At 51.5% G+C, this 20,000-nt stretch overlaps 36 non-coding genes across 36 annotated transcripts; all 36 read left to right on the top strand.

Annotated features, from left to right (window-relative positions):
• The first annotated feature begins 71 nt into the window (after window positions 1-71).
• Window positions 72-262, top strand: LOC138613947 (U2 spliceosomal RNA). The gene has a single exon (XR_011310070.1). It is a non-coding gene; the product is annotated as a U2 spliceosomal RNA (small nuclear RNA).
• Window positions 263-571: 309 nt separating this feature from the next.
• Window positions 572-684, top strand: LOC138614026 (U5 spliceosomal RNA). Its single transcript, XR_011310139.1, has one exon. It is a non-coding gene; the product is annotated as a U5 spliceosomal RNA (small nuclear RNA).
• A 215-nt stretch (window positions 685-899) lies between these two features.
• Window positions 900-1,090, top strand: LOC138613931 (U2 spliceosomal RNA). The gene has a single exon (XR_011310055.1). It is a non-coding gene; the product is annotated as a U2 spliceosomal RNA (small nuclear RNA).
• A 309-nt stretch (window positions 1,091-1,399) lies between these two features.
• LOC138614025 (U5 spliceosomal RNA) lies at window positions 1,400-1,512 on the top strand. The gene has a single exon (XR_011310138.1). It is a non-coding gene; the product is annotated as a U5 spliceosomal RNA (small nuclear RNA).
• A 211-nt stretch (window positions 1,513-1,723) lies between these two features.
• LOC138613594 (U2 spliceosomal RNA) lies at window positions 1,724-1,914 on the top strand. The gene has a single exon (XR_011309734.1). It is a non-coding gene; the product is annotated as a U2 spliceosomal RNA (small nuclear RNA).
• Window positions 1,915-2,223: 309 nt separating this feature from the next.
• Window positions 2,224-2,336, top strand: LOC138613656 (U5 spliceosomal RNA). The gene has a single exon (XR_011309791.1). It is a non-coding gene; the product is annotated as a U5 spliceosomal RNA (small nuclear RNA).
• A 211-nt stretch (window positions 2,337-2,547) lies between these two features.
• Window positions 2,548-2,738, top strand: LOC138583378 (U2 spliceosomal RNA). The gene has a single exon (XR_011305284.1). It is a non-coding gene; the product is annotated as a U2 spliceosomal RNA (small nuclear RNA).
• A 309-nt stretch (window positions 2,739-3,047) lies between these two features.
• Window positions 3,048-3,160, top strand: LOC138613689 (U5 spliceosomal RNA). Its single transcript, XR_011309823.1, has one exon. It is a non-coding gene; the product is annotated as a U5 spliceosomal RNA (small nuclear RNA).
• A 203-nt stretch (window positions 3,161-3,363) lies between these two features.
• LOC138613978 (U2 spliceosomal RNA) lies at window positions 3,364-3,545 on the top strand. Its single transcript, XR_011310094.1, has one exon. It is a non-coding gene; the product is annotated as a U2 spliceosomal RNA (small nuclear RNA).
• A 5,546-nt stretch (window positions 3,546-9,091) lies between these two features.
• On the top strand, window positions 9,092-9,278 carry LOC138613959 (U2 spliceosomal RNA). Its single transcript, XR_011310082.1, has one exon. It is a non-coding gene; the product is annotated as a U2 spliceosomal RNA (small nuclear RNA).
• Window positions 9,279-9,587: 309 nt separating this feature from the next.
• On the top strand, window positions 9,588-9,700 carry LOC138614003 (U5 spliceosomal RNA). Its single transcript, XR_011310116.1, has one exon. It is a non-coding gene; the product is annotated as a U5 spliceosomal RNA (small nuclear RNA).
• Window positions 9,701-9,915: 215 nt separating this feature from the next.
• On the top strand, window positions 9,916-10,106 carry LOC138613957 (U2 spliceosomal RNA). The gene has a single exon (XR_011310080.1). It is a non-coding gene; the product is annotated as a U2 spliceosomal RNA (small nuclear RNA).
• A 309-nt stretch (window positions 10,107-10,415) lies between these two features.
• On the top strand, window positions 10,416-10,528 carry LOC138614024 (U5 spliceosomal RNA). Its single transcript, XR_011310137.1, has one exon. It is a non-coding gene; the product is annotated as a U5 spliceosomal RNA (small nuclear RNA).
• Window positions 10,529-10,743: 215 nt separating this feature from the next.
• Window positions 10,744-10,934, top strand: LOC138583366 (U2 spliceosomal RNA). Its single transcript, XR_011305273.1, has one exon. It is a non-coding gene; the product is annotated as a U2 spliceosomal RNA (small nuclear RNA).
• Window positions 10,935-11,243: 309 nt separating this feature from the next.
• Window positions 11,244-11,356, top strand: LOC138613632 (U5 spliceosomal RNA). Its single transcript, XR_011309768.1, has one exon. It is a non-coding gene; the product is annotated as a U5 spliceosomal RNA (small nuclear RNA).
• Window positions 11,357-11,567: 211 nt separating this feature from the next.
• Window positions 11,568-11,758, top strand: LOC138583354 (U2 spliceosomal RNA). The gene has a single exon (XR_011305262.1). It is a non-coding gene; the product is annotated as a U2 spliceosomal RNA (small nuclear RNA).
• A 309-nt stretch (window positions 11,759-12,067) lies between these two features.
• Window positions 12,068-12,180, top strand: LOC138614002 (U5 spliceosomal RNA). The gene has a single exon (XR_011310115.1). It is a non-coding gene; the product is annotated as a U5 spliceosomal RNA (small nuclear RNA).
• A 199-nt stretch (window positions 12,181-12,379) lies between these two features.
• Window positions 12,380-12,570, top strand: LOC138583343 (U2 spliceosomal RNA). The gene has a single exon (XR_011305251.1). It is a non-coding gene; the product is annotated as a U2 spliceosomal RNA (small nuclear RNA).
• A 309-nt stretch (window positions 12,571-12,879) lies between these two features.
• Window positions 12,880-12,992, top strand: LOC138614023 (U5 spliceosomal RNA). The gene has a single exon (XR_011310136.1). It is a non-coding gene; the product is annotated as a U5 spliceosomal RNA (small nuclear RNA).
• A 207-nt stretch (window positions 12,993-13,199) lies between these two features.
• On the top strand, window positions 13,200-13,390 carry LOC138613954 (U2 spliceosomal RNA). Its single transcript, XR_011310077.1, has one exon. It is a non-coding gene; the product is annotated as a U2 spliceosomal RNA (small nuclear RNA).
• A 309-nt stretch (window positions 13,391-13,699) lies between these two features.
• LOC138613622 (U5 spliceosomal RNA) lies at window positions 13,700-13,812 on the top strand. Its single transcript, XR_011309760.1, has one exon. It is a non-coding gene; the product is annotated as a U5 spliceosomal RNA (small nuclear RNA).
• A 215-nt stretch (window positions 13,813-14,027) lies between these two features.
• LOC138583330 (U2 spliceosomal RNA) lies at window positions 14,028-14,218 on the top strand. Its single transcript, XR_011305240.1, has one exon. It is a non-coding gene; the product is annotated as a U2 spliceosomal RNA (small nuclear RNA).
• Window positions 14,219-14,527: 309 nt separating this feature from the next.
• On the top strand, window positions 14,528-14,640 carry LOC138613655 (U5 spliceosomal RNA). The gene has a single exon (XR_011309790.1). It is a non-coding gene; the product is annotated as a U5 spliceosomal RNA (small nuclear RNA).
• Window positions 14,641-14,843: 203 nt separating this feature from the next.
• On the top strand, window positions 14,844-15,034 carry LOC138583317 (U2 spliceosomal RNA). The gene has a single exon (XR_011305228.1). It is a non-coding gene; the product is annotated as a U2 spliceosomal RNA (small nuclear RNA).
• A 309-nt stretch (window positions 15,035-15,343) lies between these two features.
• LOC138613997 (U5 spliceosomal RNA) lies at window positions 15,344-15,456 on the top strand. Its single transcript, XR_011310110.1, has one exon. It is a non-coding gene; the product is annotated as a U5 spliceosomal RNA (small nuclear RNA).
• A 211-nt stretch (window positions 15,457-15,667) lies between these two features.
• Window positions 15,668-15,858, top strand: LOC138583305 (U2 spliceosomal RNA). Its single transcript, XR_011305217.1, has one exon. It is a non-coding gene; the product is annotated as a U2 spliceosomal RNA (small nuclear RNA).
• Window positions 15,859-16,167: 309 nt separating this feature from the next.
• On the top strand, window positions 16,168-16,280 carry LOC138614001 (U5 spliceosomal RNA). Its single transcript, XR_011310114.1, has one exon. It is a non-coding gene; the product is annotated as a U5 spliceosomal RNA (small nuclear RNA).
• A 203-nt stretch (window positions 16,281-16,483) lies between these two features.
• On the top strand, window positions 16,484-16,674 carry LOC138583294 (U2 spliceosomal RNA). Its single transcript, XR_011305206.1, has one exon. It is a non-coding gene; the product is annotated as a U2 spliceosomal RNA (small nuclear RNA).
• Window positions 16,675-16,983: 309 nt separating this feature from the next.
• Window positions 16,984-17,096, top strand: LOC138613653 (U5 spliceosomal RNA). Its single transcript, XR_011309788.1, has one exon. It is a non-coding gene; the product is annotated as a U5 spliceosomal RNA (small nuclear RNA).
• Window positions 17,097-17,315: 219 nt separating this feature from the next.
• On the top strand, window positions 17,316-17,506 carry LOC138613921 (U2 spliceosomal RNA). The gene has a single exon (XR_011310045.1). It is a non-coding gene; the product is annotated as a U2 spliceosomal RNA (small nuclear RNA).
• A 309-nt stretch (window positions 17,507-17,815) lies between these two features.
• LOC138613652 (U5 spliceosomal RNA) lies at window positions 17,816-17,928 on the top strand. The gene has a single exon (XR_011309787.1). It is a non-coding gene; the product is annotated as a U5 spliceosomal RNA (small nuclear RNA).
• A 215-nt stretch (window positions 17,929-18,143) lies between these two features.
• On the top strand, window positions 18,144-18,334 carry LOC138583283 (U2 spliceosomal RNA). The gene has a single exon (XR_011305195.1). It is a non-coding gene; the product is annotated as a U2 spliceosomal RNA (small nuclear RNA).
• A 309-nt stretch (window positions 18,335-18,643) lies between these two features.
• LOC138613651 (U5 spliceosomal RNA) lies at window positions 18,644-18,756 on the top strand. The gene has a single exon (XR_011309786.1). It is a non-coding gene; the product is annotated as a U5 spliceosomal RNA (small nuclear RNA).
• A 211-nt stretch (window positions 18,757-18,967) lies between these two features.
• Window positions 18,968-19,158, top strand: LOC138613920 (U2 spliceosomal RNA). The gene has a single exon (XR_011310044.1). It is a non-coding gene; the product is annotated as a U2 spliceosomal RNA (small nuclear RNA).
• Window positions 19,159-19,467: 309 nt separating this feature from the next.
• On the top strand, window positions 19,468-19,580 carry LOC138613650 (U5 spliceosomal RNA). Its single transcript, XR_011309785.1, has one exon. It is a non-coding gene; the product is annotated as a U5 spliceosomal RNA (small nuclear RNA).
• Window positions 19,581-19,795: 215 nt separating this feature from the next.
• Window positions 19,796-19,986, top strand: LOC138613919 (U2 spliceosomal RNA). Its single transcript, XR_011310043.1, has one exon. It is a non-coding gene; the product is annotated as a U2 spliceosomal RNA (small nuclear RNA).
• Window positions 19,987-20,000: the final 14 nt, after the last annotated feature.

Genomic DNA, 20,000 nt, shown 5'->3' with positions numbered 1-20,000 from the left:
TAAGAATTTCCGCACCACGACGAGGGAGGGCCGTTCCAGGAGGTGGGCTCGAGCGGCAAACAGTCTGCGGCATCGCTTCTCGGCCTTTTGGCTAAGATCAAGTGTAGTATCTGTTCTTATCAGTTTAATATCTGATATGTCCTCTATACGGGGATGAAATATTAAACGGATTTTTGACACCGGGAGCTGAAAGAGGTGCTTGCTCCGTTCACTCCACGCATCGACCCGGTATTGCAGTGCCACCGGGAACGGTGCAACCTTCTCCTGCCTTGTGCAAAAACAACTCCTCAGTGCAGTGCAGCGCAGTGATTTTGTGCCCCGCAGATCCCCTTTGTTTCTTCCTGGAATGTCACAGAGGGCCTGCAAGACCCTGATACATGTTTCGTAGCCCGCATCTGACAGCCAGGCCTTCATTTCTCTGAATTTTCCGTCGGATAAAGCCTGTGGCAAATGTGGGCAGGGCTGGGGTGGAAGCGGCCCAGTCCGCGACGAGCCAAGTGGTGAGACTCACCGTGAGTGTAGTGGCTGGGGCGACGCCTGTGCTGGGCTGCTCCCGAGGAGAAGCCTGTACCTACTCGGGTTTCTCTTCAAAACGCACAAGTCTTTCGCCTTTTACTAAAGACTTCCGTGGAGAGGAACACTATTGAGTTAAAGCTATTTTTGGCAGGCTTAGCCGTTTGGCCGAGCCTCTGTCTTTTGTGGAAAGCAAGCAAGCAAGCAAGCAAGCAAGCAACAAAAACTATCCTAGGCATTCGAGGGTCAGGGCCCGGAGCCAAGGTCGGGCGTGGCCGGAATTGCTGGGCAGCAGCCGTCGTTCGTTACGGCCGATAAGAATTTCCGCACCACGACGAGGGAGGGCCGTTCCAGGAGGTGGGCTCGAGCGGCAAACAGTCTGCGGCATCGCTTCTCGGCCTTTTGGCTAAGATCAAGTGTAGTATCTGTTCTTATCAGTTTAATATCTGATATGTCCTCTATACGGGGACGAAATATTAAACGGATTTTTGACACCGGGAGCTGAAAGAGGTGCTTGCTCCGTTCACTCCACGCATCGACCCGGTATTGCAGTGCCACCGGGAACGGTGCAACCTTCTCCTGCCTTGTGCAAAAACAACTCCTCAGTGCAGTGCAGCGCAGTGATTTTGTGCCCCGCAGATCCCCTTTGTTTCTTCCTGGAATGTCACAGAGGGCCTGCAAGACCCTGATACATGTTTCGTAGCCCGCATCTGACAGCCAGGCCTTCATTTCTCTGAATTTTCCGTCGGATAAAGCCTGTGGCAAATGTGGGCAGGGCTGGGGTGGAAGCGGCCCAGTCCGCGACGAGCCAAGTGGTGAGACTCACCGTGAGTGTAGTGGCTGGGGCGACGCCTGTGCTGGGCTGCTCCCGAGGAGAAGCCTGTACCTACTCGGGTTTCTCTTCAAAACGCACAAGTCTTTCGCCTTTTACTAAAGACTTCCGTGGAGAGGAACACTATTGAGTTAAAGCTATTTTTGGCAGGCTTAGCCGTTTGGCCGAGCCTCTGTCTTTTGTGGAAAGCAAGCAAGCAAGCAAGCAAGCAACAAAAACTATCCTAGGCATTCGAGGGTCAGGGCCCGGAGCCAAGGTCGGGCGTGGCCGGAATTGCTGGGCAGCAGCCGTCGTTCGTTACGGCCGATAAGAATTTCCGCACCACGACGAGGGAGGGCCGTTCCAGGAGGTGGGCTCGAGCGGCAAACAGTCTGCGGCATCGCTTCTCGGCCTTTTGGCTAAGATCAAGTGTAGTATCTGTTCTTATCAGTTTAATATCTGATATGTCCTCTATACGGGGACGAAATATTAAACGGATTTTTGACACCGGGAGCTGAAAGAGGGGCTTGCTCCGTTCACTCCACGCATCGACCCGGTATTGCAGTGCCACCGGGAACGGTGCAACCTTCTCCTGCCTTGTGCAAAAACAACTCCTCAGTGCAGTGCAGCGCAGTGATTTTGTGCCCCGCAGATCCCCTTTGTTTCTTCCTGGAATGTCACAGAGGGCCTGCAAGACCCTGATACATGTTTCGTAGCCCGCATCTGACAGCCAGGCCTTCATTTCTCTGAATTTTCCGTCGGATAAAGCCTGTGGCAAATGTGGGCAGGGCTGGGGTGGAAGCGGCCCAGTCCGCGACGAGCCAAGTGGTGAGACTCACCGTGAGTGTAGTGGCTGGGGCGACGCCTGTGCTGGGCTGCTCCCGAGGAGAAGCCTGTACCTACTCGGGTTTCTCTGCAAAACGCACAAGTCTTTCGCCTTTTACTAAAGACTTCCGTGGAGAGGAACACTATTGAGTTAAAGCTATTTTTGGCAGGCTTAGCCGTTTGGCCGAGCCTCTGTCTTTTGTGGAAAGCAAGCAAGCAAGCAAGCAAGCAACAAAAACTATCCTAGGCATTCGAGGGTCAGGGCCCGGAGCCAAGGTCGGGCGTGGCCGGAATTGCTGGGCAGCAGCCGTCGTTCGTTACGGCCGATAAGAATTTCCGCACCACGACGAGGGAGGGCCGTTCCAGGAGGTGGGCTCGAGCGGCAAACAGTCTGCGGCATCGCTTCTCGGCCTTTTGGCTAAGATCAAGTGTAGTATCTGTTCTTATCAGTTTAATATCTGATATGTCCTCTATACGGGGACGAAATATTAAACGGATTTTTGACACCGGGAGCTGAAAGAGGGGCTTGCTCCGTTCACTCCACGCATCGACCCGGTATTGCAGTGCCACCGGGAACGGTGCAACCTTCTCCTGCCTTGTGCAAAAACAACTCCTCAGTGCAGTGCAGCGCAGTGATTTTGTGCCCCGCAGATCCCCTTTGTTTCTTCCTGGAATGTCACAGAGGGCCTGCAAGACCCTGATACATGTTTCGTAGCCCGCATCTGACAGCCAGGCCTTCATTTCTCTGAATTTTCCGTCGGATAAAGCCTGTGGCAAATGTGGGCAGGGCTGGGGTGGAAGCGGCCCAGTCCGCGACGAGCCAAGTGGTGAGACTCACCGTGAGTGTAGTGGCTGGGGCGACGCCTGTGCTGGGCTGCTCCCGAGGAGAAGCCTGTACCTACTCGGGTTTCTCTGCAAAATGCACAAGTCTTTCGCCTTTTACTAAAGACTTCCGTGGAGAGGAACACTATTGAGTTAAAGCTATTTTTGGCAGGCTTAGCCGTTTGGCCGAGCCTCTGTCTTTTGTGGAAAGCAAGCAAGCAAGCAACAAAAACTATCCTAGGCATTCGAGGGTCAGGGCCCGGAGCCAAGGTCGGGCGTGGCCGGAATTGCTGGGCAGCAGCCGTCGTTCGTTACGGCCGATAAGAATTTCCGCACCACGACGAGGGAGGGCCGTTCCAGGAGGTGGGCTCGAGCGGCAAACAGTCTGCGGCATCGCTTCTCGGCCTTTTGGCTAAGATCAAGTGTAGTATCTGTTCTTATCAGATCCTCCACTGTTCTACCTCTTGGTGAGACAGCGATCGCCTCCGCTGGCTAGTGGGAGCTCTTGCCTGCTTGTGGCATTGCTTCTGCTAGTGCACTGGAGGATATTATATTTTTTTCCTTTTGAAATCCAGAACAACTGCTTCGTAGTTGCTCGTAGGTTTCACACAGGAATATATTGTTCCAGAAGTGCAGGTTACCACCGTTTTTGGCGGTGATAACTGCCTGACCAGAACAACCAAGGTAAGTACTGCTTTTACTTGCTTTTACTTGCTTTTCCAGCTTTTACTTGGTTTTACTCCCTTTTTCTCTCTTTTACTTGCCTTTTACCCTTTTTACTTATTTTAGTTATTTATTCATCGTGTTTTAGGTTTTAAGTGTTTTAGTGCGTGGTGCCTCCACCATGTCGGCTCCCCATGCCGGCATGCGGAGGCACCACAGCGTTCGGTTTGTTTTTAAGGAAAAAGATGGAGAGCCTTTAAAAATGTCTAGACTTGACTTCTCCCGGAAATTAATTCAGAAAGTGTTGAATTTTTCCCCAGACGACATGAATTGTATCGTCACTTTACCACTGAATAAGGGTTTTGATGTGAGCTTCCGCTCTGCCCCATTGCTGCTTGAATTTTGGAACCGCTTTGAAAATGTAAAACCCCAGTTTTCTGCATTTAATGTTGAGAAACTGACTGACAATGCCTCTAAAACAGTCATTGTCAGAATGTTCAATGAAACAGTTAGTGCAGAAGACATTTGTATATGGCTGGGCAGATATTGCACTGTTAAAGGCCAGGCTATGAAGGTGAGAGATGAGGATGGCATCTGGAATTGTGCCTGGAGGGTCCCTGTCCAGCAATGGCAGGACCCCCAGGGCTTCCAAGGCCTGAAACATCTGCCATCCATGATAGTCCTGGGAAATAACAGGGGCTACATTCACTATCAAGGTCAGCCCAAGCTCTGCCGCAAGTGTGGTGAGCAAGGGCACCTTGCGGAAGCGTGTAAGCAGACAATTTGTGGTAAATGCAGAGAAATTGGGCATACCTTCGAGGAATGTACCAATGGCAGAAAGTGCAACCTCTGTGGTGAAACAAATCACCTCTTCAGAGATTGCCCAAAGTCTTTTGCCAACAAATTGAAAGCAGCAAAAGTCACAGGGAAGGAGAAGGAAAATGGCGGACCGGTACAAATGTTTGAGGAGCGTTTGGAAGAGCCTAGGACTGAAAATTCAAATCTCCCTCCAAATCCTGTGATTGGAGGAGAAAGACCAGGTGAGGAGGGAGAGGGGGAGGGGCCTGCAACTGCCCCCCAAGCTGAGAGTGGCGAAGGAGAGGGTGCAGTGCAGGCAGAAGGCGGAGCTACCTCTGACTCAGACCCACCGAGTCAGAGTGATAGTGAAGATGCCCCCCTCCCACAGGCCCAGCAGGCTAAGAGGCCTTTATCTGAATTGTCCTCTGAGTCTCCTGTAGTCTCAGAGAAGAGGGGAAGAGCTGGGAACTCCTCAGACAGTTCACCTGTGGAGGAGCCCAGAGTCTTCCCCTCCAATTCACCAAATGAGGTCTCATTTCTTACCATAGCTCTGCAATCAACCCCTAAGGACTCCAAATTTAATAAAAGATTGCAAGAAAGGCCACCACCCAGAGTCCGAAAGGGAAATGAAGCTCGACCCAGTCACTCTTCACCCGTAAGAGTGAAAGAAGAGCCTCATTCACAAGACATTTAACTGCCTTTTAATTTTAGTCTTTTAAAATGTCTTACCTGTTGTTTTTAACCATACTTATGGCTATCACCTTCTCAACCATCAATGTGAGAAGTGTGAAGTCGAAAGTTAGAGCCCAAATGGTTTTATCCTTTCTTAACTCGTTTAAGTCTGATGTGTTTTTAATACAGGAGTGTGGCCTACCGTTTTTAAACAACTACAGAGATTGGAAGGAGCTATGGCCACAAACATCAATATGGAGCGGGTCAAACGAAAACAAAAACGATGGAGTGGCCATTTTAATCAAAAATCCTCTAGTCTTGGTGAAGGGCAGCACTGTGGTGAGAGATGGTAGGGCACTTTTAGCACATCTGACTTTTATGGGTAGAGATTTTAATGTTTTAAATATTTATGGCTTTAACGACAAGAATGACAGGTATGACCTTTTAGAAGACTTGCAGTCCCACATGCTAGGTAGGGAACCTTTAGTTGTAGGAGGGGATTTTAATTGTGTTTTAAGCAGAAATGATAGGAAGGGAGCAGGAGAGGGTTTTAAAGTGGACAAAACATCGGTTTTATTAGAGGGCATACGCAGGGATTTTAAACTACTGGACTGTTTTAAAGTCATGCATCCCAGAGAGGAGGGCTTCACCTGGTTCAGTGGTGACGGTACCAAAGCCTCTCGCATAGATTACGTTTTATCACGAGATTGCCCACCTACCGATGCTAGATTAACTCCTGTTTTCTTTTCCGATCACGCCATGCTCTCGTGCACCCTCTCACTCTCTTCTGGTGTGACATCAGGAAAGGGTCTGTGGAAACTCAACTGCTCCCTTTTAGAGGATAGGGAGTTAGTTAGGCAGTATAGGGAGCAGTACCAAGAGTGGCAGACCCTTCAAGACTTATACGATACACGTGCACACTGGTGGGAAATGGCGAAGGGAAGGACCCAGACTTTCTTTAGGCAGGCAGGGAAGAGAAAGAAAGATAGGGAAAACAGACGCATGTTGGGACTGCAAAAGCGACTACAACGGTATTTTAAACTAAACCAACAAGGAATGGATTTTAATGAAGAAATTAAACAAGTAAAACAAGAGATGTCGGTATTAGCAGAAATCAACAGCAAAGGTGTCATTTTAAGGAGCAAAGAACGGGAACTAGAAGAAGGAGAAAAGTGCACAAGATATTTTTTTAAGAAAATAATAAGTAAGGATAAAACTATAGTTAAACTAAAAAGAGAAAATGAACGCACTGCTGAAACAACAAAAGAAATAAATGAAACTGTGCAAAACTTTTACGAAGAACTGTACAAAGAAAAAAACATAAAAAATGACACAATGAAAGAAGTTTTAAAATTCATCGAACGCAAGATAGACGACAGTGTGCTTTTATCCCAAGATTTTACGCTTTTAGAAATAAACAACTGTATTAAGGGTTTTAAGAAAGGGAAGTCTCCTGGAGAGGATGGGCTTCCCTTGGAATTTTACCTGACCTTCTGGGATATTTTAGCACCTGACCTACTTGCTGTTTTTATGGATTTTGAAAAACTTGACCGACTTCCTGACAGTTTTAGATTAGGGATAGTGACTCTACTTTTTAAAGACAAAGACAAGACGGACTTAAAAAACTGGAGACCTATCACTCTTTTAAACATTGACTGTAAACTTTTTAGTAAGCTTTTAGCATCGCGCATGTCTGTGTTTTTAGAAGGGCTGATTCACCCGGATCAAGCCTGTGCCATCCCGGGGAGGAAGATCACAGACAGCCTCGTACTGATCCGAGACACCATCTGTTTTGCGAGAGACAGAAACATCCGGCTAGTAGTCTTGAATTTAGATTTTGAAAAAGCCTTTGATCGGGTCTCGCACCAGTACCTCTTCAAGGTGCTGCCAAAAATGGGGTTCCCTGAAAGGTTTATAGTTTGGGTGGGATTGCTGTACCGGGACATCACCAGCAAATTTGTGGTTAATGGGCATCTGACAAAAGCAGTGGAAATAAACTGCGGTGTCCGTCAGGGTTGTCCGTTATCTGCCCTCCTCTATGTTATCTGCATCGAACCGTTGGCACAGATTTTGAGAAGGGACCAACGAATCAGAGGGGTGGGAGTACCGGGGAGCGGGGGACTTACCACTAAATGTGTTTTTTATATGGACGACATAAACATTTTATGCACTGACCTTTTATCCGTCAACAGGACGCTGGACTTGACTGACTGGTTTGGACGGGCCTCTGGATCGAGACTAAACAGACACAAAACCCAAGCCCAATTTTATGGACCATGGACAGCGACTGAGACATCTGGACTCCCCCTGACTGTGACCCAGACCGACCAAAAAATACTTGGGGTCAAATTTGACAGACAGGGAGGAGGGGAAACCAATTGGCAGGACAAGATAGGGAAAGTTAAACAAAGACTGGGGTACTGGACTTCACGAAGACTGACCATGGAAGGAAAGGTTTTAATCATTAAAGCAGTGATTTTACCTTTGCTTTTATTGATCAGTTCTGTTTTTATCCCTTCTAAAAAAGTGATTTTAGACCTGGAACGAGCCATCTTTTATTTTCTGTGGGGGTCCAAGTGGGAGCGCTTGAGGAGGGACATCATGAAGAAGCCAAAAGAGAAAGGAGGAAAAGGAGTGCCCGACCTTCACCTGGTTCTAGGAAGCCGATTCACCACCCTGGCATTGAGCGCGGCCACAACCCCATCCAGAAACCCACTAACCACGGCAATGACACGGTTCTGGATGGGGTCATACCTCAGAAAACTAAAGATTTTAACACCAGATCTTAAAGTTCCTGTGTCTTTTAACTTACCAACTGCCTACTCTTTTATCCCTAAGTTTTTAAGACACTTTAACCTTGAACAGGAGGAGTTGCATGTTTTAATTAACCACCGTTCTCTTATCTCTGTTGTGCAGGAGCGAGAGCCAGTGAGTCCAGTGCGCGGGCTTGCATTCGGCGAGCCCTCCACAGTTTGGCGCAACGTGAACCATCCTGTTCTCCCAAACAGACTCCGGGACCTGTCATGGATGGTGGCCCATGAGATCCTCCCAGTCAGGTCCGTAATGCACTCCCGGGGCATGGCGACGTCCTCAACCTGCCCCCGACCTGGTTGTGGCGCGCCTGAGTCGGTGAGGCACCTGCTCTGGGAGTGCAGCGCTGCCGTAGAACAGTGGGCAACAGCCGGCTCCTTGCAATTCCCGTGCTTACCAGCAAGGGAGGTCCTCACACCACAACTCGTCTTGTACGGAGTGAGCCAGATGCAGCAGAAAGCAAAGGACTTTGCGCAACAATGGCTCACTCTAGCCGCCATCAAAGACGCCACATGGACCTCCAGGAACTTGCTGGTAAGGAAGCACAAGCAGATCCCCCCCGTGGCTGTGATCCAGATGGCAGCAGCGACGGTCAGAACGGCCGGAGCTGCAGGCGGCAGGCCTAGGACACAGCCACAAAGAAGAATCGCCTCTGTGCCCATTCGGACGAAGGAGCCGGAGCCACACGGGAAAAGTTCAAAGCAGCGGCGGCCTGACCCTCCGGGAGAGGCAGGTGGGAAGGAGCAGCAGGGTGAGGGTCTCCTCTGAGCACCAGGACAGGAACCGAGAGATCATTCTGTTTGGGAGAACAGAATGAGTTTGTATTGGTAGGGGCTCACTGCGCTCCTGCACAACAGAGGACATTAAGCATTTTAACCAATGCACTCCCTTTTAAATGATTTTTAAAAGACACTTGAAGAAGTAAAAACTTTTATCATATGCCTTTAAATTTTAAACTGTCTGTAATACTATAAAACAAATAAGTGACGAACGAATGGTTTTAAAAAGTGCACATATTTATTGATCAATGGATTTTATGTATGATGTAACTTCTTTTAACCATTTCGGTGTTGTCTTTTAAAAATCATTTGTTTTAATTCAAGCCAAGTGGGTACAAAAGGCAGTGTTGTATTTTAAAGGTCAAAAATGTGTTTTTTACGAAAAACAATGTCTGAAATAAGTGTCAATAAATTTTTTCGAAAGAAAAAAATCTGTTCTTATCAGTTTAATATCTGATATGTCCTCTATACGGGGACGAAATATTAAACGGATTTTTGACACCGGGAGCTGAAAGAGGGGCTTGCTCCGTTCACTCCACGCATCGACCCGGTATTGCAGTGCCACCGGGAACGGTGCAACCTTCTCCTGCCTTGTGCAAAAACAACTCCTCAGTGCAGTGCAGCGCAGTGATTTTGTGCCCCGCAGATCCCCTTTGTTTCTTCCTGGAATGTCACAGAGGGCCTGCAAGACCCTGATACATGTTTCGTAGCCCGCATCTGACAGCCAGGCCTTCATTTCTCTGAATTTTCCGTCGGATAAAGCCTGTGGCAAATGTGGGCAGGGCTGGGGTGGAAGCGGCCCAGTCCGCGACGAGCCAAGTGGTGAGACTCGCCGTGAGTGTAGTGGCTGGGGCGACGCCTGTGCTGGGCTGCTCCCGAGGAGAAGCCTGTACCTACTCGGGTTTCTCTTCAAAACGCACAAGTCTTTCGCCTTTTACTAAAGACTTCCGTGGAGAGGAACACTATTGAGTTAAAGCTATTTTTGGCAGGCTTAGCCATTTGGCCGAGCCTCTGTCTTTTGTGGAAAGCAAGCAAGCAAGCAAGCAAGCAAGCAACAAAAACTATCCTAGGCATTCGAGGGTCAGGGCCCGGAGCCAAGGTCGGGTGTGGCCGGAATTGCTGGGCAGCAGCCGTCGTTCGTTACGGCCGATAAGAATTTCCGCACCACGACGAGGGAGGGCCGTTCCAGGAGGTGGGCTCGAGCGGCAAACAGTCTGCGGCATCGCTTCTCGGCCTTTTGGCTAAGATCAAGTGTAGTATCTGTTCTTATCAGTTTAATATCTGATATGTCCTCTATACGGGGACGAAATATTTAACGGATTGTTGACACCGGGAGCTGAAAGAGGGGCTTGCTCCGTTCACTCCACGCATCGACCCGGTATTGTAGTGCCACCGGGAACTGTGCAACCTTCTCCTGCCTTGTGCAAAAACAACTCCTCAGTGCAGTGCAGCGCAGTGATTTTGTGCCCCGCAGATCCCCTTTGTTTCTTCCTGGAATGTCACAGAGGGCCTGCAAGACCCTGATACATGTTTCGTAGCCCGCATCTGACAGCCAGGCCTTCATTTCTCTGAATTTTCCGTCGGATAAAGCCTGTGGCAAATGTGGGCAGGGCTGGGGTGGAAGCGGCCCAGTCCGCGACGAGCCAAGTGGTGAGACTCACCGTGAGTGTAGTGGCTGGGGCGACGCCTGTGCTGGGCTGCTCCCGAGGAGAAGCCTGTACCTACTCGGGTTTCTCTTCAAAACGCACAAGTCTTTCGCCTTTTACTAAAGACTTCCGTGGAGAGGAACACTATTGAGTTAAAGCTATTTTTGGCAGGCTTAGCCGTTTGGCCGAGCCTCTGTCTTTTGTGGAAAGCAAGCAAGCAAGCAAGCAAGCAAGCAACAAAAACTATCCTAGGCATTCGAGGGTCAGGGCCCGGAGCCAAGGTCGGGTGTGGCCGGAATTGCTGGGCAGCAGCCGTCGTTCGTTACGGCCGATAAGAATTTCCGCACCACGACGAGGGAGGGCCGTTCCAGGAGGTGGGCTCGAGCGGCAAACAGTCTGCGGCATCGCTTCTCGGCCTTTTGGCTAAGATCAAGTGTAGTATCTGTTCTTATCAGTTTAATATCTGATATGTCCTCTATACGGGGACGAAATATTAAACGGATTTTTGACACCGGGAGCTGAAAGAGGGGCTTGCTCCGTTCACTCCACGCATCGACCCGGTATTGCAGTGCCACCGGGAACGGTGCAACCTTCTCCTGCCTTGTGCAAAAACAACTCCTCAGTGCAGTGCAGCGCAGTGATTTTGTGCCCCGCAGATCCCCTTTGTTTCTTCCTGGAATGTCACAGAGGGCCTGCAAGACCCTGATACATGTTTCGTAGCCCGCATCTGACAGCCAGGCCTTCATTTCTCTGAATTTTCCGTCGGATAAAGCCTGTGGCAAATGTGGGCAGGGCTGGGGTGGAAGCGGCCCAGTCCGCGACGAGCCAAGTGGTGAGACTCACCGTGAGTGTAGTGGCTGGGGCGACGCCTGTGCTGGGCTGCTCCCGAGGAGAAGCCTGTACCTACTCGGGTTTCTCTGCAAAACGCACAAGTCTTTCGCCTTTTACTAAAGACTTCCGTGGAGAGGAACACTATTGAGTTAAAGTTATTTTTGGCAGGCTTAGCCGTTTGGCCGAGCCTCTGTCTTTTGTGGAAAGCAAGCAAGCAAGCAAGCAAGCAACAAAAACTATCCTAGGCATTCGAGGGTCAGGGCCCGGAGCCAAGGTCGGGCGTGGCCGGAATTGCTGGGCAGCAGCCGTCGTTCGTTACGGCCGATAAGAATTTCCGCACCACGACGAGGGAGGGCCGTTCCAGGAGGTGGGCTCGAGCGGCAAACAGTCTGCGGCATCGCTTCTCGGCCTTTTGGCTAAGATCAAGTGTAGTATCTGTTCTTATCAGTTTAATATCTGATATGTCCTCTATACGGGGACGAAATATTAAACGGATTTTTGACACCGGGAGCTGAAAGAGGGGCTTGCTCCGTTCACTCCACGCATCGACCCGGTATTGCAGTGCCACCGGGAACGGTGCAACCTTCTCCTGCCTTGTGCAAAAACAACTCCTCAGTGCAGTGCAGCGCAGTGATTTTGTGCCCCGCAGATCCCCTTTGTTTCTTCCTGGAATGTCACAGAGGGCCTGCAAGACCCTGATACATGTTTCGTAGCCCGCATCTGACAGCCAGGCCTTCATTTCTCTGAATTTTCCGTCGGATAAAGCCTGTGGCAAATGTGGGCAGGGCTGGGGTGGAAGCGGCCCAGTCCGCGACGAGCCAAGTGGTGAGACTCACCGTGAGTGTAGTGGCTGGGGCGACGCCTGTGCTGGGCTGCTCCCGAGGAGAAGCCTGTACCTACTCGGGTTTCTCTTCAAAACGCACAAGTCTTTCGCCTTTTACTAAAGACTTCCGTGGAGAGGAACACTATTGAGTTAAAGCTATTTTTGGCAGGCTTAGCCATTTGGCCGAGCCTCTGTCTTTTGTGGAAAGCAAGCAAGCAACAAAAACTATCCTAGGCATTCGAGGGTCAGGGCCCGGAGCCAAGGTCGGGCGTGGCCGGAATTGCTGGGCAGCAGCCGTCGTTCGTTACGGCCGATAAGAATTTCCGCACCACGACGAGGGAGGGCCGTTCCAGGAGGTGGGCTCGAGCGGCAAACAGTCTGCGGCATCGCTTCTCGGCCTTTTGGCTAAGATCAAGTGTAGTATCTGTTCTTATCAGTTTAATATCTGATATGTCCTCTATACGGGGACGAAATATTAAACGGATTTTTGACACCGGGAGCTGAAAGAGGGGCTTGCTCCGTTCACTCCACGCATCGACCCGGTATTGCAGTGCCACCGGGAACGGTGCAACCTTCTCCTGCCTTGTGCAAAAACAACTCCTCAGTGCAGTGCAGCGCAGTGATTTTGTGCCCCGCAGATCCCCTTTGTTTCTTCCTGGAATGTCACAGAGGGCCTGCAAGACCCTGATACATGTTTCGTAGCCCGCATCTGACAGCCAGGCCTTCATTTCTCTGAATTTTCCGTCGGATAAAGCCTGTGGCAAATGTGGGCAGGGCTGGGGTGGAAGCGGCCCAGTCCGCGACGAGCCAAGTGGTGAGACTCACCGTGAGTGTAGTGGCTGGGGCGACGCCTGTGCTGGGCTGCTCCCGAGGAGAAGCCTGTACCTACTCGGGTTTCTCTTCAAAACGCACAAGTCTTTCGCCTTTTACTAAAGACTTCCGTGGAGAGGAACACTATTGAGTTAAAGCTATTTTTGGCAGGCTTAGCCGTTTGGCCGAGCCTCTGTCTTTTGTGGAAAGCAAGCAAGCAAGCAAGCAACAAAAACTATCCTAGGCATTCGAGGGTCAGGGCCCGGAGCCAAGGTCGGGTGTGGCCGGAATTGCTGGGCAGCAGCCGTCGTTCGTTACGGCCGATAAGAATTTCCGCACCACGACGAGGGAGGGCCGTTCCAGGAGGTGGGCTCGAGCGGCAAACAGTCTGCGGCATCGCTTCTCGGCCTTTTGGCTAAGATCAAGTGTAGTATCTGTTCTTATCAGTTTAATATCTGATATGTCCTCTATACGGGGACGAAATATTTAACGGATTGTTGACACCGGGAGCTGAAAGAGGGGCTTGCTCCGTTCACTCCACGCATCGACCCGGTATTGTAGTGCCACCGGGAACGGTGCAACCTTCTCCTGCCTTGTGCAAAAACAACTCCTCAGTGCAGTGCAGCGCAGTGATTTTGTGCCCCGCAGATCCCCTTTGTTTCTTCCTGGAATGTCACAGAGGGCCTGCAAGACCCTGATACATGTTTCGTAGCCCGCATCTGACAGCCAGGCCTTCATTTCTCTGAATTTTCCGTCGGATAAAGCCTGTGGCAAATGTGGGCAGGGCTGGGGTGGAAGCGGCCCAGTCCGCGACGAGCCAAGTGGTGAGACTCACCGTGAGTGTAGTGGCTGGGGCGACGCCTGTGCTGGGCTGCTCCCGAGGAGAAGCCTGTACCTACTCGGGTTTCTCTTCAAAACGCACAAGTCTTTCGCCTTTTACTAAAGACTTCCGTGGAGAGGAACACGATTGAGTTAAAGCTATTTTTGGCAGGCTTAGCCGTTTGGCCGAGCCTCTGTCTTTTGTGGAAAGCAAGCAAGCAAGCAAGCAAGCAAGCAACAAAAACTATCCTAGGCATTCGAGGGTCAGGGCCCGGAGCCAAGGTCGGGTGTGGCCGGAATTGCTGGGCAGCAGCCGTCGTTCGTTACGGCCGATAAGAATTTCCGCACCACGACGAGGGAGGGCCGTTCCAGGAGGTGGGCTCGAGCGGCAAACAATCTGCGGCATCGCTTCTCGGCCTTTTGGCTAAGATCAAGTGTAGTATCTGTTCTTATCAGTTTAATATCTGATATGTCCTCTATACGGGGACGAAATATTAAACGGATTTTTGACACCGGGAGCTGAAAGAGGGGCTTGCTCCGTTCACTCCACGCATCGACCCGGTATTGCAGTGCCACCGGGAACGGTGCAACCTTCTCCTGCCTTGTGCAAAAACAACTCCTCAGTGCAGTGCAGCGCAGTGATTTTGTGCCCCGCAGATCCCCTTTGTTTCTTCCTGGAATGTCACAGAGGGCCTGCAAGACCCTGATACATGTTTCGTAGCCCGCATCTGACAGCCAGGCCTTCATTTCTCTGAATTTTCCGTCGGATAAAGCCTGTGGCAAATGTGGGCAGGGCTGGGGTGGAAGCGGCCCAGTCCGCGACGAGCCAAGTGGTGAGACTCACCGTGAGTGTAGTGGCTGGGGCGACGCCTGTGCTGGGCTGCTCCCGAGGAGAAGCCTGTACCTACTCGGGTTTCTCTGCAAAACGCACAAGTCTTTCGCCTTTTACTAAAGACTTCCGTGGAGAGGAACACTATTGAGTTAAAGCTATTTTTGGCAGGCTTAGCCGTTTGGCCGAGCCTCTGTCTTTTGTGGAAAGCAAGCAAGCAAGCAACAAAAACTATCCTAGGCATTCGAGGGTCAGGGCCCGGAGCCAAGGTCGGGCGTGGCCGGAATTGCTGGGCAGCAGCCGTCGTTCGTTACGGCCGATAAGAATTTCCGCACCACGACGAGGGAGGGCCGTTCCAGGAGGTGGGCTCGAGCGGCAAACAGTCTGCGGCATCGCTTCTCGGCCTTTTGGCTAAGATCAAGTGTAGTATCTGTTCTTATCAGTTTAATATCTGATATGTCCTCTATACGGGGACGAAATATTAAACGGATTTTTGACACCGGGAGCTGAAAGAGGGGCTTGCTCCGTTCACTCCACGCATCGACCCGGTATTGCAGTGCCACCGGGAACGGTGCAACCTTCTCCTGCCTTGTGCAAAAACAACTCCTCAGTGCAGTGCAGCGCAGTGATTTTGTGCCCCGCAGATCCCCTTTGTTTCTTCCTGGAATGTCACAGAGGGCCTGCAAGACCCTGATACATGTTTCGTAGCCCGCATCTGACAGCCAGGCCTTCATTTCTCTGAATTTTCCGTCGGATAAAGCCTGTGGCAAATGTGGGCAGGGCTGGGGTGGAAGCGGCCCAGTCCGCGACGAGCCAAGTGGTGAGACTCACCGTGAGTGTAGTGGCTGGGGCGACGCCTGTGCTGGGCTGCTCCCGAGGAGAAGCCTGTACCTACTCGGGTTTCTCTTCAAAACGTACAAGTCTTTCGCCTTTTACTAAAGACTTCCGTGGAGAGGAACACTATTGAGTTAAAGCTATTTTTGGCAGGCTTAGCCGTTTGGCCGAGCCTCTGTCTTTTGTGGAAAGCAAGCAAGCAAGCAAGCAAGCAACAAAAACTATCCTAGGCATTCGAGGGTCAGGTCCCGGAGCCAAGGTCGGGCGTGGCCGGAATTGCTGGGCAGCAGCCGTCGTTCGTTACGGCCGATAAGAATTTCCGCACCACGACGAGGGAGGGCCGTTCCAGGAGGTGGGCTCGAGCGGCAAACAGTCTGCGGCATCGCTTCTCGGCCTTTTGGCTAAGATCAAGTGTAGTATCTGTTCTTATCAGTTTAATATCTGATATGTCCTCTATACGGGGACGAAATATTAAACGGATTTTTGACACCGGGAGCTGAAAGAGGGGCTTGCTCCGTTCACTCCACGCATCGACCCGGTATTGCAGTGCCACCGGGAACGGTGCAACCTTCTCCTGCCTTGTGCAAAAACAACTCCTCAGTGCAGTGCAGCGCAGTGATTTTGTGCCCCGCAGATCCCCTTTGTTTCTTCCTGGAATGTCACAGAGGGCCTGCAAGACCCTGATACATGTTTCGTAGCCCGCATCTGACAGCCAGGCCTTCATTTCTCTGAATTTTCCGTCGGATAAAGCCTGTGGCAAATGTGGGCAGGGCTGGGGTGGAAGCGGCCCAGTCCGCGACGAGCCAAGTGGTGAGACTCACCGTGAGTGTAGTGGCTGGGGCGACGCCTGTGCTGGGCTGCTCCCGAGGAGAAGCCTGTACCTACTCGGGTTTCTCTTCAAAACGCACAAGTCTTTCGCCTTTTACTAAAGACTTCCGTGGAGAGGAACACTATTGAGTTAAAGCTATTTTTGGCAGGCTTAGCCATTTGGCCGAGCCTCTGTCTTTTGTGGAAAGCAAGCAAGCAAGCAACAAAAACTATCCTAGGCATTCGAGGGTCAGGGCCCGGAGCCAAGGTCGGGCGTGGCTGGAATTGCTGGGCAGCAGCCGTCGTTTGTTACGGCCGATAAGAATTTCCGCACCACGACGAGGGAGGGCCGTTCCAGGAGGTGGGCTCGAGCGGCAAACAGTCTGCGGCATCGCTTCTCGGCCTTTTGGCTAAGATCAAGTGTAGTATCTGTTCTTATCAGTTTAATATCTGATATGTCCTCTATACGGGGACGAAATATTAAACGGATTTTTGACACCGGGAGCTGAAAGAGGGGCTTGCTCCGTTCACTCCACGCATCGACCCGGTATTGCAGTGCCACCGGGAACGGTGCAACCTTCTCCTGCCTTGTGCAAAAACAACTCCTCAGTGCAGTGCAGCGCAGTGATTTTGTGCCCCGCAGATCCCCTTTGTTTCTTCCTGGAATGTCACAGAGGGCCTGCAAGACCCTGATACATGTTTCGTAGCCCGCATCTGACAGCCAGGCCTTCATTTCTCTGAATTTTCCGTCGGATAAAGCCTGTGGCAAATGTGGGCAGGGCTGGGGTGGAAGCGGCCCAGTCCGCGACGAGCCAAGTGGTGAGACTCACCGTGAGTGTAGTGGCTGGGGCGACGCCTGTGCTGGGCTGCTCCCGAGGAGAAGCCTGTACCTACTCGGGTTTCTCTGCAAAACGCACAAGTCTTTCGCCTTTTACTAAAGACTTCCGTGGAGAGGAACACTATTGAGTTAAAGCTATTTTTGGCAGGCTTAGCCGTTTGGCCGAGCCTCTGTCTTTTGTGGAAAGCAAGCAAGCAAGCAAGCAAGCAAGCAAGCAACAAAAACTATCCTAGGCATTCGAGGGTCAGGGCCCGGAGCCAAGGTCGGGCGTGGCCGGAATTGCTGGGCAGCAGCCGTCGTTCGTTACGGCCGATAAGAATTTCCGCACCACGACGAGGGAGGGCCGTTCCAGGAGGTGGGCTCGAGCGGCAAACAGTCTGCGGCATCGCTTCTCGGCCTTTTGGCTAAGATCAAGTGTAGTATCTGTTCTTATCAGTTTAATATCTGATATGTCCTCTATACGGGGACGAAATATTAAACGGATTTTTGACACCGGGAGCTGAAAGAGGGGCTTGCTCCGTTCACTCCACGCATTGACCCGGTATTGCAGTGCCACCGGGAACGGTGCAACCTTCTCCTGCCTTGTGCAAAAACAACTCCTCAGTGCAGTGCAGCGCAGTGATTTTGTGCCCCGCAGATCCCCTTTGTTTCTTCCTGGAATGTCACAGAGGGCCTGCAAGACCCTGATACATGTTTCGTAGCCCGCATCTGACAGCCAGGCCTTCATTTCTCTGAATTTTCCGTCGGATAAAGCCTGTGGCAAATGTGGGCAGGGCTGGGGTGGAAGCGGCCCAGTCCGCGACGAGCCAAGTGGTGAGACTCACCGTGAGTGTAGTGGCTGGGGCGACGCCTGTGCTGGGCTGCTCCCGAGGAGAAGCCTGTACCTACTCGGGTTTCTCTGCAAAACGCACAAGTCTTTCGCCTTTTACTAAAGACTTCCGTGGAGAGGAACACTATTGAGTTAAAGCTATTTTTGGCAGGCTTAGCCGTTTGGCCGAGCCTCTGTCTTTTGTGGAAAGCAAGCAAGCAAGCAAGCAAGCAAGCAACAAAAACTATCCTAGGCATTCGAGGGTCAGGGCCCGGAGCCAAGGTCGGGCGTGGCCGGAATTGCTGGGCAGCAGCCGTCGTTCGTTACGGCCGATAAGAATTTCCGCACCACGACGAGGGAGGGCCGTTCCAGGAGGTGGGCTCGAGCGGCAAACAGTCTGCGGCATCGCTTCTCGGCCTTTTGGCTAAGATCAAGTGTAGTATCTGTTCTTATCAGTTTAATATCTGATATGTCCTCTATACGGGGACGAAATATTAAACGGATTTTTGACACCGGGAGCTGAAAGAGGGGCTTGCTCCGTTCACTCCACGCATCGACCCGGTATTGCAGTGCCACCGGGAACGGTGCAACCTTCTCCTGCCTTGTGCAAAAACAACTCCTCAGTGCAGTGCAGCGCAGTGATTTTGTGCCCCGCAGATCCCCTTTGTTTCTTCCTGGAATGTCACAGAGGGCCTGCAAGACCCTGATACATGTTTCGTAGCCCGCATCTGACAGCCAGGCCTTCATTTCTCTGAATTTTCCGTCGGATAAAGCCTGTGGCAAATGTGGGCAGGGCTGGGGTGGAAGCGGCCCAGTCCGCGACGAGCCAAGTGGTGAGACTCACCGTGAGTGTAGTGGCTGGGGCGACGCCTGTGCTGGGCTGCTCCCGAGGAGAAGCCTGTACCTACTCGGGTTTCTCTGCAAAACGCACAAGTCTTTCGCCTTTTACTAAAGACTTCCGTGGAGAGGAACACTATTGAGTTAAAGCTATTTTTGGCAGGCTTAGCCGTTTGGCCGAGCCTCTGTCTTTTGTGGAAAGCAAGCAAGCAAGCAAGCAAGCAACAAAAACTATCCTAGGCATTCGAGGGTCAGGGCCCGGAGCCAAGGTCGGGCGTGGCCGGAATTGCTGGGCAGCAGCCGTCGTTCGTTACGGCCGATAAGAATTTCCGCACCACGACGAGGGAGGGCCGTTCCAGGAGGTGGGCTCGAGCGGCAAACAGTCTGCGGCATCGCTTCTCGGCCTTTTGGCTAAGATCAAGTGTAGTATCTGTTCTTATCAGTTTAATATCTGATATGTCCTCTATACGGGGACGAAATATTAAACGGATTTTTGACACCGGGAGCTGAAAGAGGGGCTTGCTCCGTTCACTCCACGCATTGACCCGGTATTGCAGTGCCACCGGGAACGGTGCAACCTTCTCCTGCCTTGTGCAAAAACAACTCCTCAGTGCAGTGCAGCGCAGTGATTTTGTGCCCCGCAGATCCCCTTTGTTTCTTCCTGGAATGTCACAGAGGGCCTGCAAGACCCTGATACATGTTTCGTAGCCCGCATCTGACAGCCAGGCCTTCATTTCTCTGAATTTTCCGTCGGATAAAGCCTGTGGCAAATGTGGGCAGGGCTGGGGTGGAAGCGGCCCAGTCCGCGACGAGCCAAGTGGTGAGACTCACCGTGAGTGTAGTGGCTGGGGCGACGCCTGTGCTGGGCTGCTCCCGAGGAGAAGCCTGTACCTACTCGGGTTTCTCTGCAAAACGCACAAGTCTTTCGCCTTTTACTAAAGACTTCCGTGGAGAGGAACACTATTGAGTTAAAGCTATTTTTGGCAGGCTTAGCCGTTTGGCCGAGCCTCTGTCTTTTGTGGAAAGCAAGCAAGCAAGCAAGCAAGCAAGCAACAAAAACTATCCTAGGCATTCGAGGGTCAGGGCCCGGAGCCAAGGTCGGGCGTGGCCGGAATTGCTGGGCAGCAGCCGTCGTTCGTTACGGCCGATAAGAATTTCCGCACCACGACGAGGGAGGGCCGTTCCAGGAGGTGGGCTCGAGCGGCAAACAGTCTGCGGCATCGCTTCTCGGCCTTTTGGCTAAGATCAAGTGTAGTATCTGTTCTTATCAGTTTAATATCTGATATGTCCTCTATACGGGGACGAAATATTAAACGGATTTTTGACACCGGGAGCTGAAAGAGGGGCTTGCTCCGTTCACTCCACGCATTGACCCGGTATTGCAGTGCCACCGGGAACGGTGCAACCTTCTCCTGCCTTGTGCA

This window comes from Semicossyphus pulcher, unplaced genomic scaffold (assembly GCF_022749685.1).
Source record: "Semicossyphus pulcher isolate SPU_LCO1_2020_fin unplaced genomic scaffold, fSemPul1.0.p SCAF_8, whole genome shotgun sequence".
Lineage (NCBI taxonomy): Eukaryota > Metazoa > Chordata > Actinopteri > Labriformes > Labridae > Semicossyphus > Semicossyphus pulcher.
Note: the sequence above shows the minus strand (reverse complement) of the source record. Positions and strands in the feature narration are given on the sequence as shown.